Source organism: Gavia stellata, chromosome 17 (genome assembly GCF_030936135.1).
Source record: "Gavia stellata isolate bGavSte3 chromosome 17, bGavSte3.hap2, whole genome shotgun sequence".
NCBI classification, from domain to species: Eukaryota; Metazoa; Chordata; class Aves; order Gaviiformes; family Gaviidae; genus Gavia; species Gavia stellata.
Genome location: NC_082610.1, coordinates 4,266,743 through 4,280,152, shown reverse-complemented (window position 1 = coordinate 4,280,152; position 13,410 = coordinate 4,266,743). Strand labels below are relative to the sequence as shown.

Sequence of the window (13,410 nt, the reverse complement as noted above, 5' to 3'; positions counted from 1 at the left end):
TCATTTTTCTGTTTGCTAACAGTAAACTATTAGTCAACCCATCCCTGTGGTAACTGTCATGTAACAAGGGAGACGAACGAGGGACGAATTCACCCCGTGAAGCGGTCTGCTAAATTTACACTTTGTAAAACGTAAATGTTTCTTAGAGAAGGAATTTACATGACTCAGAAACACGGTCCAATTTTTCACTGATGTGGTAGGGGATGCAGACATTGTTGGCCTGATTTTACAGAAACCTTTGAAAATGGGCCATAAAATAGCTGAGGAAACCCAAGAGGCACCCACACGTTTGGAAGCAGATTATAAGACAGCTCTGTTGCTCAGCCACAGTCAGCTCCCTGCTTTCAAAAGAAACGGTATTGATTTCACTTTTTTTGCTTTCCTAATGAGAATGTGTCAGAGCTGAAATAAATAAACAAATAGGACCCATGGCCAGGGAGCCTTGACATCTTTCCCATCACGGAGGCTGGGAGGCCCCTGTGCTTCCTCCCCTGGCCGTGACATGCCCGGTGAATATTTCCACCACCCACACTTTATTCATTCTTAACTCTCCTCACCCACTCATCATTACAGCTGTGCAAAGCATCCATCGCAAACCCTGAAGCCATCTGAAACCTACCTTTAGAACTTTGTTACGTGCTTCACACACAGCTGGGATTGGGTGGATTTTGGTAAATTAGCTTTTGAGACGACTGGCCCCCAGTTCCATGCAAATCTGGGCCCAGGTGAAGGTGAATGATTTATGGGTTGCATATTTTGAAAATCACTGAGAGAGTTTCGTATCACTGCATCATGCTTCAGTGCGTAGATCTCTGTCATATTCATGGAAATCAAAAAAGAGATGTATATAGTACACTGCAAAAGGGAATAATAATAGCAGTCAGATCCCAAATGTGCTCCGTGCGTTGCAAACAGTTCCTGGCCTGAAGGACCTGGGGAAAAAAAGAGCTCTTTTTAACTCTTTAACACTTTATTGCTTCAAAGTGTAACTAACTCATAAATTTTTTATTACATTCCTTCGTTTAGCGCATATGCATGTCCCTGGCGTTTCAATTAGATAGGAACTCGTGCAAGTAGTTGCCGTAATGATGCTCTCAGACAGGAAGCAGAGGGAGACCCAGACTACAAAATCCAGATTCAAAGCTCGGTTTTCTGTAGTCGTAATGAGAGCTTTATTTCATTGGTGATAAAAGTTTCAATTTGCAAAATTTGGATTTGGATCCTCACTGAGATTTTGGCCAGCCCGGTTAGCAAACTTAAGCAGTGTATTGTTAAATGGAGACCAGACCAGGGCAGGCCTACCGCGTGCCATCTCGCTCCGTCAGTTTTCAGAACCGTGAGGCAATTTGCTCTAAAAACACTGACCGAAATTATAGATAAACAAGTTTTACAAAGAGTGATTCAAAGGACAGAATTCAGTGTAAGAGACTCTGTGGTCTCTTAGTCAGACAGTACTGAAGAAACTAATTTTGCATTTTAATTTTAAAGGAAGCCCAGGCTATTTAAGGCAGGAGTACCAGACACGTCACTTTTAGCCTCTTAACTTGTAACAAAAGAACTTCCTTGGTTTCGGTTTGTAGCATGACAACTTTTTATGTGCAAAACAGTCTTTTTCTTTTTTGTCATGAATGAGTCCAAGCAGAAGATTGTAAACACCTCACCAGATCCCGACTGCGGAACACTGCTTCCTGCCGATACCCAAATATTAATGTAAGTGAAAGCCGGGCAGACGGTTTTTAGTGTGTGGCGGATGTTGCTTTGTCATCAGGTGACTTCAGTTATTTTTTTGAATTCCTGTAATGTGTCCGTTTATCAAGGTGACTTCAAGACAAGTGGGGAAAAGGCTTGCAAAGTTTGTATAAATCCCAAAAATGTCTTGAGGTGGAGTTGTCTTGGACTTAAGGTCATATTAAGAAAAGTATCGAGGCATGGGATTCAGCTGAGCAAAGGTAGATATGCCCCCTGTAAGCAACAGTATCTGAACTAATCACCGTGGCATGAGGCACTGTTGGGTCTCAATTCGCATTCTCCTAAACGTCTAAGATAGGTATGACGAACCACAGCCTACAGGTCTCTGTTTCTTCCCATCAGCTACGAGAAGAACATGAGTGACCAGCTGATGTGTAGCTAAACGTCTATCTACCTCCGCGTTTGGTGCGGTGAGCTCCATTCCCGGTGCCTGCTGAGTGCCCTCTGCAATGTGAAATTTGGTGGAGGAGGAAGGGATTCGGGACAAACACTGCTGTAGAGGTCAGTACTTTATCCCGTGCCACTAAAAGCAGAATTCTTCCCTTGGTCAAAAATCATTAAATAAAAACAGTATGTAAAGGATCAGCATGGAAACATTAACGATAAACGACAAGACTATCAGAGGTACTCTGTGAAGAAATGGGTCACAAAAATAACATAGAAGCAGCCTAGGATTGCACCATCAGAACCCCAGTATTATTACAGTATTTGTAACACTTTAATTGCCACCTTCACTGTGTCCATTTGTTACTTGCACTTGTTGAAACATTACTTTCGCCTTTTGCTTAGGGCCTGGTTTTGTGAAGTGCTGAGCATCCTCATCTCACATCAACATCAACATGTTGTAGACTTATACCCAGGGAGAGCTAAAATATGGCACATAATGTTTCATATCGCATATGTGTGGATGGCTGTGAATCAAGGAAACAATTGCTTTTAAATAAATGATGTGAGACTAGAGAAGTGATAACATAACGCATGATTTGAGAGCAAAACTCCACCCCCGTTGAATTAATTTCAAGAACAGCGAAGAGTGGTGCCACTAACAGTGCTGTTCTAAGGAGTCAGATGGCATTTCCACTGTATAATCTTGATTCTTGGGGTTGGTATCTCTGTCATTTCAAGTCATGCTGAGCTGTAACTTAGTGTGGAAAAAAAAAAATTAAATTGCTGAAATGGTGGGATTTCTCTCTCCCCCTCTCACTGCATCACAAAAAAATAAAATAGAATTTACATTTTATAAACTATTTGCCAAACCTCGTATCATAAACGCCTTCCTTTTAAATGAATGGATAATAAAAAGGAAGACAAAGGAGATAAACAAGTTCAATATTTAAAAGATTTGCTCAATCAACATAGACAGTCCTTCCTTTCCACAAGTTTTCTTGTTAAAAAATGAGAAATACGTTAAGAGTCTGATTTAACAATAATAGGAACAAAAAAATGCAGGCAATTAGTAACGAATGCTCAAGTAAATGTATCTGTTCTAAAAAGAGGTGTCATAAAAAATGTTAGAGCTGAAATTTACTACCACTGAAGTCAGCAATAGCATTTCCATTGCCTCCAGCTGGAGGAGGACTTGGTTCCTAGGAAGTTCACTTCAAAGATGATTATCTTTATATCAGCAAGTCTAGGAGCGAGGGCTCCATGGCCTTCTACATGAATGCTAAAGGGAATAAAGTGCTATAAATCCCTGTTTCTGCAATGATAAGGACTCTGGCCTCAGTTGAAATATATAGAAATAAAGTACAGTTATATGACTTTAAAAATCCTACCAAAATCTCTGAGTAACCACATCTGCAGTCCCACCACAGGTAAATCTTCCAAGGCTCTTGTTACAACTGTGGCTTAAATAAGCAGTCCAGGGCCTGTTTCAGTGTTTGTTATCAGATTGTTCAAATATTTCACTTACGTTTATTAACTAAAGAAGGTCGCAGACTCTTTGTTTCAGCTGTATACAGAATTTACCAAGTTCACCGCTCATAATCTACAAGTAGAGACTCAATTATCTGGGAATTTTCAAATAATTTTGTTCAGACTGTGTATTTCAATTAATATAAAAATAGACCTGTAAGGATTTCCTTAAGTTGCCACTGTTTGGCCTAATAAATAGCCAGTCTTTCAAAATTCTCTAATGGTTAAAGGCAGTGGCAAGGTATTTTGGTCATGCATTTCAAGAATGTGGGTAAGCAAACTTCTTGATTCTTCTTTCTCTCCTGTGTGTTTTATTCACAATTTTTTCTTACTTGGGATGTGTACAGCTTTGAATGGGACTGACTATACAGTTGCCCACTTTTGAACCTCTACTAAATCACATATCCCGACTCAGGTAATGGGAGAAGGATTCCTTGTTCGTGTTCCCAAGGTCTCTCCAGCAAACCTCAGGACTGAAATCCCTCTCTCCAGGCTCCTCCCACAGCTGTGCCCCACAGCCCCTGCAGACTGTCCACCTCTCCTCCCAGCCTGCTTCTGCGCTCCATCTCTGCTGCTCAATCTGCTCTGTCTCTCTTCCACATGCATCCCTGCCCAAAACAAACTCAACAAGCCTCCCCACCCAGATCTTTTAAATTCCTGGGCAACCTTATGGTTGCCTTTGTTTTGGGCAGAAACATGTGCTGAACTGTCTCCTGTAGCTCAGAAGAGAGGGGCGGTGGTTAACCTACCATTTTCTACAAGGCTTAACGCAACCTATAACAAAACTCTCAGTAAAGATGTAACCACGTCACAACCCTATGTATGTGCATGTGCATGTGCGGTATGTGGAAAGGAATTTGCGGAAGAAATGGCCATCTTTCCATGAATTTCCAGCTGGACAGGAGCTACAATCAGGACCAGGACTCAGGCAGTTCAGTTCATTTGAGAGCTGCACATACGAAAAATGTTTAATTCTGAGCATTTTGTTTCTGTTGGGACTGGAGATGCTGGTACCCTTATGGTTTCTACTTCAGACATCAGGGGACTAGGAAGATGCACAGGCAGCCCCAGCTTTTTTGTTCCGAGCTGACGATCTGAGCACCAGTTTGGGAGCCAGGGAGGTCATGCTCGGTGTGAAGTTTGGGCACTCAACAGGTCTTCTGGGCTGGGACCAGCCTCCACCAGACCAGCTTGGAGGGTGCAGAAGAGCCTCGCGTGGTCTGCCCTTGTCCAAGCTCACAATCCAAAGTGTGTTAGCAAGCCTCTGCCTTCCTGAGACCATGGGATTCAGAATGGTTGAATCACCATGGGATGTTTTGCCATAAAAAACTCAGTAATGCGTGCAGCATTGCTCTTCGAACTTGTGTGTGTCGCATCTGTCACTCCCAAATAATTCTAACGTTGATGGTCTTAATAAGACAGTGTTTTATACCCTGAGAAGGCTTGTCTGTAGGATGTTCAGTGGTCACTTGGCGGCAGGAGGAGTTCTCCAAAGCAGCATAGTGGATGTTGGGAGGGAAAGGGAATGGGTAGGAGGCTTTCCGTAACTTGGCATCTTCTTATAGATGGTTTATGTTAAGGTGGGTTATCACACATAACCAACCTTAATCCCTTTTAAATGAAGGTTCTGTTTATAGCCTATCAAGGTCAGGATTATAAATCCCGGAATGAATCACCAGGTATAATTAAAAGGAATAATGCCAATTATATTTTCCAGTCGTTCTCAGTACTTGAAACGTGGTCTCTGTACTCCTTGGACTTCTCACAGATAAGTACAGATGGTATCTCTGTGAGCTAATAGTAACCTGTTTATTACAGTTCCTTTGTTTTTACCTCTAGCTTGAAATACATACCAGTATTAAACATTGTCTATGGCATAACAAACTAGTTAATTCTTTCAGTTTTTCAGTGGAATGTTCAACAGAGCTTTAGAAGTATTTCCAAAGAAATTTCCAACGTTTATGTACCCTTTGTAGATAAATTCACTTCTTGCTTTTTTCATGTTTTTTTGTGGTCAGTTTCTAGCAGTCATCCCCAGTTCACTGATGAGAATTTCACAGGAATAGAGGGTCACAGAATATTTCAAAAACCGGAATGTCTTTAATCTTTATCACATAACTTTGCAACACAAAGCCAATTCTGAGAGATAAAGTACTTGCACCAAGTAAAGACAACAAAACAAAATGTGGTACAAAAGTAGCACATGACCTAGTCTTCCTCTTAAAGAGGTAACATCTTCTTCTTAAATTGAATACTTGAATTAAATTTATAATTTTTTTTTAAATAACTAAGTTAAATAAAAAATCCAAAAGTTTAATGACAAGAAAAAGAGAAAAAAACGTTGTGGTTTTAGTATGGTTGACTAGAATGTGTGTATTCTATCAATACAGCCAATTATTGTAGTTAGTACAGCCAGCGGTGCTTAACTAGCAGAAATTCTGCATAGTTAAAGTGTTGGCTTTGTGACAGAACTTGCATAAAGCACAGTAAATAGTAATACTATGTACAGAAATGTTTCATTCTTTCAATTACAGAGGTTTATCAAGTCCAGTATATAACCTTGGGCTGGAAAAATGATAAAGATACTTTGCAGGTAAAGGACATTTTCCTGACAGGATCCCAAGTCATATTAATAAATTGGGATACTTTTTTTTTTTTCTATTTTCCACTGAAGGTGTAGGGGAAAATATAATAGAGTTGTTTTTTTCCTCATTATTTGGTGGTCCTTCCTTGAAACTTTCCAAACCAAAGCCATTTTTCACATCTGGTTGGAACACAGATCTTTAAGACTTTCAAGTAATTCAAATCAGATGTAAAAATCTAAGCTACACTATATGAAATTCAAGAACAATATAGTTACAGGGTTAGGAAAGTCTGCAATATGGCACCTCTTTTAATCAATAACAGCCTCAGTTTCAGTTTGTCTGTAAATACAAGACTATAATTAAGAACGATCTACTGCATTAATTATTTCAATACCCAGTGTAGCAAGTTACCAGATTAGTGACACTTCACATCTATAGTATTATTAGCAATTTCTTATCCCTGTACTCTAGATGAAGTCCACAGCAATATGGTCTGTATTAGATTATAGTTCCAATGGAAAATATTGAAGATCACTAATATCAATAAGTACTTCCTTATCTCGACCATTTGTAACTGCTTGTATTGACTTTCATTACATTCCAGCAGTTCTGCTTATACCCAAACGGCAGTCATTAATTTCCATTAACTAAGTCACAACTATACATAATTCAAATTATTTCCAATAAATGTTCAATTAATGCCTATTATCTGCATTTAATTTCCATTGATTCCAAAAAGCTACTGTTGAGCTTAATTGCTGCCATAAGAAACAGTTTACCAGCGGCGTCACGGGATCTCCATTAATACCGATGGACAGCTACAGGGACCGATTTCTCTCTTACTGTCAAGCAGGAGGGAGCAGTGCTGCACAGAGATTGCGACGCAAATCAATGGCTAAAAATGCAAACAGCTGCAGCTGGAGTTGACCAGAGAACAGTGTTTACCTCATCAACAAATGCGTGCTCTTCTAGGAGACCATTTCAGTTGGCCAGAAAAATTTTAGAGGTTTCCTTAGACTTAGCGTGTGAAAATAAAAGTGAGCTGCAACAGACTGTCTAAAGTAACACAGTATTCTGGCTTGTTGCATTTGAATCAGAAAATGTCATCTCATCAGAGAAGCTCTAGACCAAGAGACAAAATCAGGGCACCTTGTCTGATTCTTTTCTTTTCCTTATTATAATTTTGTCCATATAAATACTCTGGCTGGCCAAGAGAAAAAACCCAAACCCTTATCTGTAGGACTGTTTCAGATATTTTTGGATACTATAGGTTCTTAGCAACACTTTAAACTCATTGAGATTAGATCACCACTTAAACGGACGTTTGGTGTTTTACATACAAGTCAGTTACATTTAGACTCTCAGAAACTGCCAGTTCATGAAAACAAAACATCTGCATAAGAGTCATGATCTTGACTAATGTTCCTTTTAAAGAGAAAAGCAAAAGAATCAGCTTGCTGAAAATTAAATGTTACTATATTTTCAAAATAACATTTTTAATTTTGCATTGCAAATTTTTTTTTCCTATTTTCCATACCATTTCAAGTTGAGATCTAAATTAAATATTTTGCTTTTATTCAGACAAATCACTTGATTGACCAACAATTATTTTATTCATAATCATGCTTTGTAATAGCTTTCTGGATTGTTTTATTGCTTTCATTAGGAGTGGAAATAAAACTCAACCATATGACATTCCCTGAGAAGGAAAAATCTGGATCTCACTGGGCTTCGGTTAGAGCATTTTTTCATTAGCTTCACTTTCTGAATATGTTCAATGTCTTATCCAAAAAGACCCTCCAAGCTAGTCCTGTACAAAAGCTGCCACACGTCCCACATTGTAGTATGGTCAAACCTCATCTGAAATGAGAGTGGGATAAGGCTTTTCCTAGAGTTTTATCACAGCCTGCTGTTCTTTAACAGTTCTGCATTCACACAACAAATATCACATACGTAGATCACCTACATTTGGGCTAGAGAGGCATAAATTAGCATTGGACCTAAGACTCCCAAAATTTGAAGGCAGTCGGATAGCTATTATTCCATCTGCATTGGCCAATGCATTCTACAGAAGGTTCAGCTCTGCCCTGGGCTCAGAGCACATCACTGCAGTCAAATCTCAAGGTGACAAAGTCTTGGGCAACACTTATAAACTTTGCAAGAAAAGTGACACCTCTAAGAACCAATCCCAGATGTTGAGGGTTATGGGCTATGGGTTAAGAGACAGAGCTGATCCTCTCGGGCAACCCTGACAGGCAAACCGGTATAACAAGGAGCTGATGCACACACCCTGGGGAGGACTGATGCTGTCAAGAGCTGATGTAAAGAACTGAACAAAGGAAACCATGTGCAGAGCACAAAAAGAAGGAATTTTATTGGTCTTAAGAGAACTTATCTCCTGAAACCTTATCTATTAACTATTTACACAGCCACAGACATCAGCGGTGCTAGATATTATCTGCACTTCCTTTTGATTGCTTCCCTTTCATGCCAGCATTACCTCCACCTGGTCAGGTCTGAGCCTCTCCAGCTAGCCCTCACTCAAGATCCAGTCTCAGCACGGCTCCTGTAAAGCACCCTCCAGCAATTTAGCACAGAAGACAGGGGCAGGGTGGTTCCTGGGACATCAGCGTTTACACCTACTCTCTAATCATCCAGGTATTTCTGAGCACATTTAGTAGGTCTCACAGCTGCCGGTACCATAAAGGACTCAGTCCTTAGAGAAGATGTTCACCATTTCACCCTAGGATCTCTCAGAAAGAAAAAAACAGAGGCACTTCTTAGCAGTGGCATTTATCCCAAGTACAAGTTGAAAATGTGACATCCATATTTCATGCAAATCCTATGTAATAATCAGAGAACACATAAAGCAAGTAAAGCTTAATTTATTTCTAGTTCTTCTAGGGCCTTCTTATTTCTTTCTTTAGTGTTTGTGTGTGGAACAGAGGTAGTCTCACCCCATAGCCCTGTTTCAACCCAAGTTTCTCAATGGAAACCTCTCTTCATATTCTTGAATCCCAACCTGCTTCTCTTGTAGGAGTAAGATTCACAGAGTCCCCCATCCTTCACGTGCAACAGGGATGAGATTTCAGTCTCTTTTTTCCCTGACAGTACAGCTGAGTCTGACCTTATCCACAGAAGCATGGGGAAGAGCATATTACAGACAAGCAGAACAAAATGAAAGCAAAATATGACACATATTAAAGGAAAGTCAGCTTGATGTCACAGACACGCTTGCTCCAGTTGGCGAAACTCATCCCGCGCTCTGACATGGCATGAAAGCACTTGTCATGAGATCCACTTCTTTATGCAAGGTCCCAAGGTTACCAAACTGCACGCTATTCAGTACGCCGCTTACCAACTGTGGTAGCAACACAGAGAGCTGTTGCTGTGAAAAGACAGAACTGTATTCATGTTCAGGTATTTTTTTGCCTAATTCAAACAAAAGCGAAGTTCTACCAGGCTGGAAGTAGGTCATATAAGGAATGAACTGGTAGTCTCCAAAGAAAGACAGCTGCACAGCAGTTCATCCATCCTCAGAATAATGCTGGTGAATAGCTACAAGTAGACATCCACAGCGAGTGCAAATAGCTGTTCCTGACTCCAAGTTTATGACACAACATGCATAGCATCTCCTACTAGTGCTTGAATGTCTCGAGCCCATTTTCCCAAATAATTTAACTTTGAAATCACAGACTATGATGACCTATGTTTTGTTACTCAGCACCAGATAAGGACATAAATGTTTTCCTCTTAATTCCTATTTCAGAGTTTCTCAGGTCCTCTGGATATTCAGATTGCCCCTATAAAAAAATAATATTGCTCTGCGACCTCCAGAGGTTTTAACCTCAACAATTTGACCCTCAGTTATAAAATCTGCAAGTTTTCCAGGCTGGAAGCAAAGAATGAGGATTACTTAAGTACTGTGACTGACTCACGAACAGTGCTAGTTCTTGTAATATCACCACTTATGCCATTTTCCTTTCACAATGAAATTACCCTGGAAGCCCTGCCCAGAGGGGCAGGTGCTCTCAGGAGATAAGCAGCAGTGTGAAAAGTTTGGGAACTTATCCCATTGTACAATAAACTTGACATCTAATCTACTACTTAGGTTTGTAACACACCCAGTAGAGTTAAACTAATTAACCACTGTGGGTCCATGCATCCCTCCCAACACTTTTCAGAGGTATTCTAGACAGCCCCCATTTACTGTAGCTAAAGATGCTCCATCTACGTGTTTTTCAGTTTTGCACATGCAGTCATTCACACAGCCCCGGACAATAAACTCAGATGACAGTGGCGTGGAAGATGCCTTTCCCAGCTGGGTTCCTCCAGCAAGGGAACTCCTGGTGTACAGCTCTTGCAGGGATTTGGTCATACACGTGGTATCTCGCCACTGAGCTTTATCAAGCCTCAGGTGCCTTTGAGCATGTGCAGGACTTCAAAACTTGGATACTTTAAAGCTGGAAAAAAAAGATTGTATCATGTTTAAGTACCTTTGGAGCTAGGCATTAGTTGAGCACGGGTTTTCAGGATTTAGTTTTAGTTTGAAGAAATAGTACCTGAATTTTACTTCGGTACCAATTTAGATTCCTAAATCTATTTTCTAACCTAGCCCTCAGTGACTAAGGCATCTGAATGAGCGGCAGAGATTAAAATAACCACCTTTGATAATTCTCTAAATTCCTAAATTAAAAGCACTCCTCTGAGATACATAAGCGGTTTGCCTGTTTCACATAGACCAGAAAATCAGGACCAAAGTCCAAGAAAAAAATGACATATCAAAACATCAGCTGAAACAGAAGGTTCCAGCTGTTTCAAATGCCACTAAACCACAATGATTATTGCTAACATAAATAAAGCAAAATCTTAATCCAGCTTTATCAAGGAGTTACTAACCATATTTCTCTGCTCTTCCAGTAGTTTTATGAGAGAGAGAGAGCGCATGTTCATAAGCAAGGACAAGGATGGTATATTAGCGACCACTTTCTCTTGTACTGTAAAAAACCTCAGACACCTCCAAATGCATCTAACAAACAACTGAACTTGCTCAATTCATATAGAGTAGAAAAAAAGCTGTCAAACCAATGTCTAAATTATGTCCTTGCTAAATGGCTTAACTTGGTTTTTTTTTAATTGAACAATGTCACTTCCTTGTGACCACTACAAATGATAACAGTTGCAAAAGCTTTACAGTTGCTAAACCAAAGGAATGGCTGGAATTTTTTGAAAATCTTTACAGCTTCAATACCCAGTTCAGGCTGACATTTTGTACTTTAAAAGCTATCTTTAAGCAACTAAATAGGTGATGAAGCACTCCAGAATCTGGCAAGACAAAGAAAAAATATCAAAGCCTGGAAATGCCAACCCCTTGCACTTTTGCTACACTCTACGATTGTGGTGAAGGGTTTGGGTTGTTTCATTTGCAGGCTCGTGGCTCCCTTCATTCCAGTAACAAAAATGCCAATAGCATTTCTAAATTAAACCCAGCATCTTGTCCCTTCTATTTAGGGCAGCTTTTTCTCTGCCCCACCACATCTCCAAGCACAATGCCAGTTCTCTCATACCATCTGTGTAAACTTCCCTCCACTCTTTCCAAAAGTGCCTTTTTTTTCTGCTGCTGGGCTCCTCCACTCAAGGAGAAAATTTTCACAATGTGGTCAGTGAGAATTTTTTTGCTAGCCAAGTTAAACTGATCACACAAAGTTCCCCCCTTTTTTTTTCTCGTTTCCCCACCATTAGGTTAATGTCCAAAATGTCCAAAATGTTCTCTGAGAACCCTAATTCTAGCTCGTCAGAATACAAGGGGGCAGGCGGGGGGCAGGCAGGGAGAGCACTGAAGTTTGATGCTGATATAAGTCTTACTGCAATTCCTTAGCATTCCAAAAGGCTCACTGCTAATGACAAAAGGAAAATATTTTTAAGGACACCAAAGAAATGCCTGCAGCAGGCCATGGCACAGGGAAACCTGAGCTCTCTGGAAATGAGTTCACTCTCATTGCAGCAGTGGAGCCACAGAGCAGGACCCTTCAGGTCTGGTAGTGTGCTGCCTGGGTAAAGATGTTCTGCTTTTGGGATCCAGTGCAGTATCTCTCCAGGGCAGTTAATGAATGGTGTTTTGAATCACAGCAATTTTCACCAGGACTTGTGCTTCTACACCTTCAAGGAGATTTTAATCTCTTGCCTCTAGTTTATCCCGGCATTTCTCTGTAGAGTCTGTATGGCTCCAGTAGCTACCAGGAACTCCTTGGAACTGGCATGGGGATAAGTTAACAGGGTGCAAAGATTTGAAAAAACAAAAATTAAATTTTTTTGCTGGACCTGTAGAGGGATTTAGGATTACGTGGTTCTACTTGAGAAGTGAGAATGACAGAGCATTGGCACAGATTGCCCAGAGAGGTTGCGGACTCTCCATCCTTGGAGATACTCGCAAGCTGTCTGGACATATCCTGGGCAACCTGCTCTAGGTGACCCTGCCTGAGCGGGGAGGTTGGACAAAATGACCTCCAGAGGTCCCTTCCAGCCTCATCCTTTCTGTGAATCTGCAAAAAATAGCAAAGTTGGACTATTTATTAAAAAAGGCTAAATAGATTCACGGGATGGGATAAGAGGCATTGACTGGGTCCTCTGGAATGAGAGGACATGGCACTGGTAATTCCAGATCTAAAAATCAAGTCACTGTATGCTCAAGTAGTGATAGACGAGGTACTCAGGTACCAGAGCAATAAGCATGACAGGACAGAATTGAAGTGAAGCAAAAAGGAGAGGTTCCAGTAGCTCTGTCACCACTTGTCCAATATAAAATTGTTCCTTTGGGCTCCCATGCTAATTCATCTTTCCCCTAATATAAGTGACCTGGTAGGTTCACTGTTAAACTGCATGAAAGGCCGGGTGAACGGTTGGAAAACACTAGCTCTGTTTCCTCTCAGTAAAATACAATCTCCTGACCTTAGTTAATATGTGTATTTTGCTGTTTTCCTGTTGCAACCAGCCTACGTGTTTACATTTGAATGATAAGATAACTTACAGAGAAAAATATCTCCTATAATTGTTCTGCAAACTATATTGTTCTTTAATAGGAACACAACAATGAAGTTGTGTTCATAAACTTACTGTTACCAATAGAAATAATTACAAAACCATAAAAAAAATCAATGCATGC

At 40.4% G+C, this 13,410-nt stretch overlaps 1 long non-coding RNA gene across 2 annotated transcripts in view; it reads left to right on the top strand.

The window, feature by feature from the left end:
- Positions 1–13,410, top strand: part of LOC132318477 (uncharacterized) — a 75,280-nt gene that overhangs the window by 33,700 nt on the left and 28,170 nt on the right. Inside the window, exon 3 of one of the 2 annotated variants that reach the window (XR_009484328.1) lies at positions 2,092–2,126. The exons of the other annotated variant lie outside the window; for it this stretch is intronic. This is a non-coding gene — a long non-coding RNA (uncharacterized LOC132318477). Of the gene's footprint in view, positions 1–2,091; positions 2,127–13,410 lie in introns of those variants that run through there. 2 annotated transcript variants of the gene reach the window in all.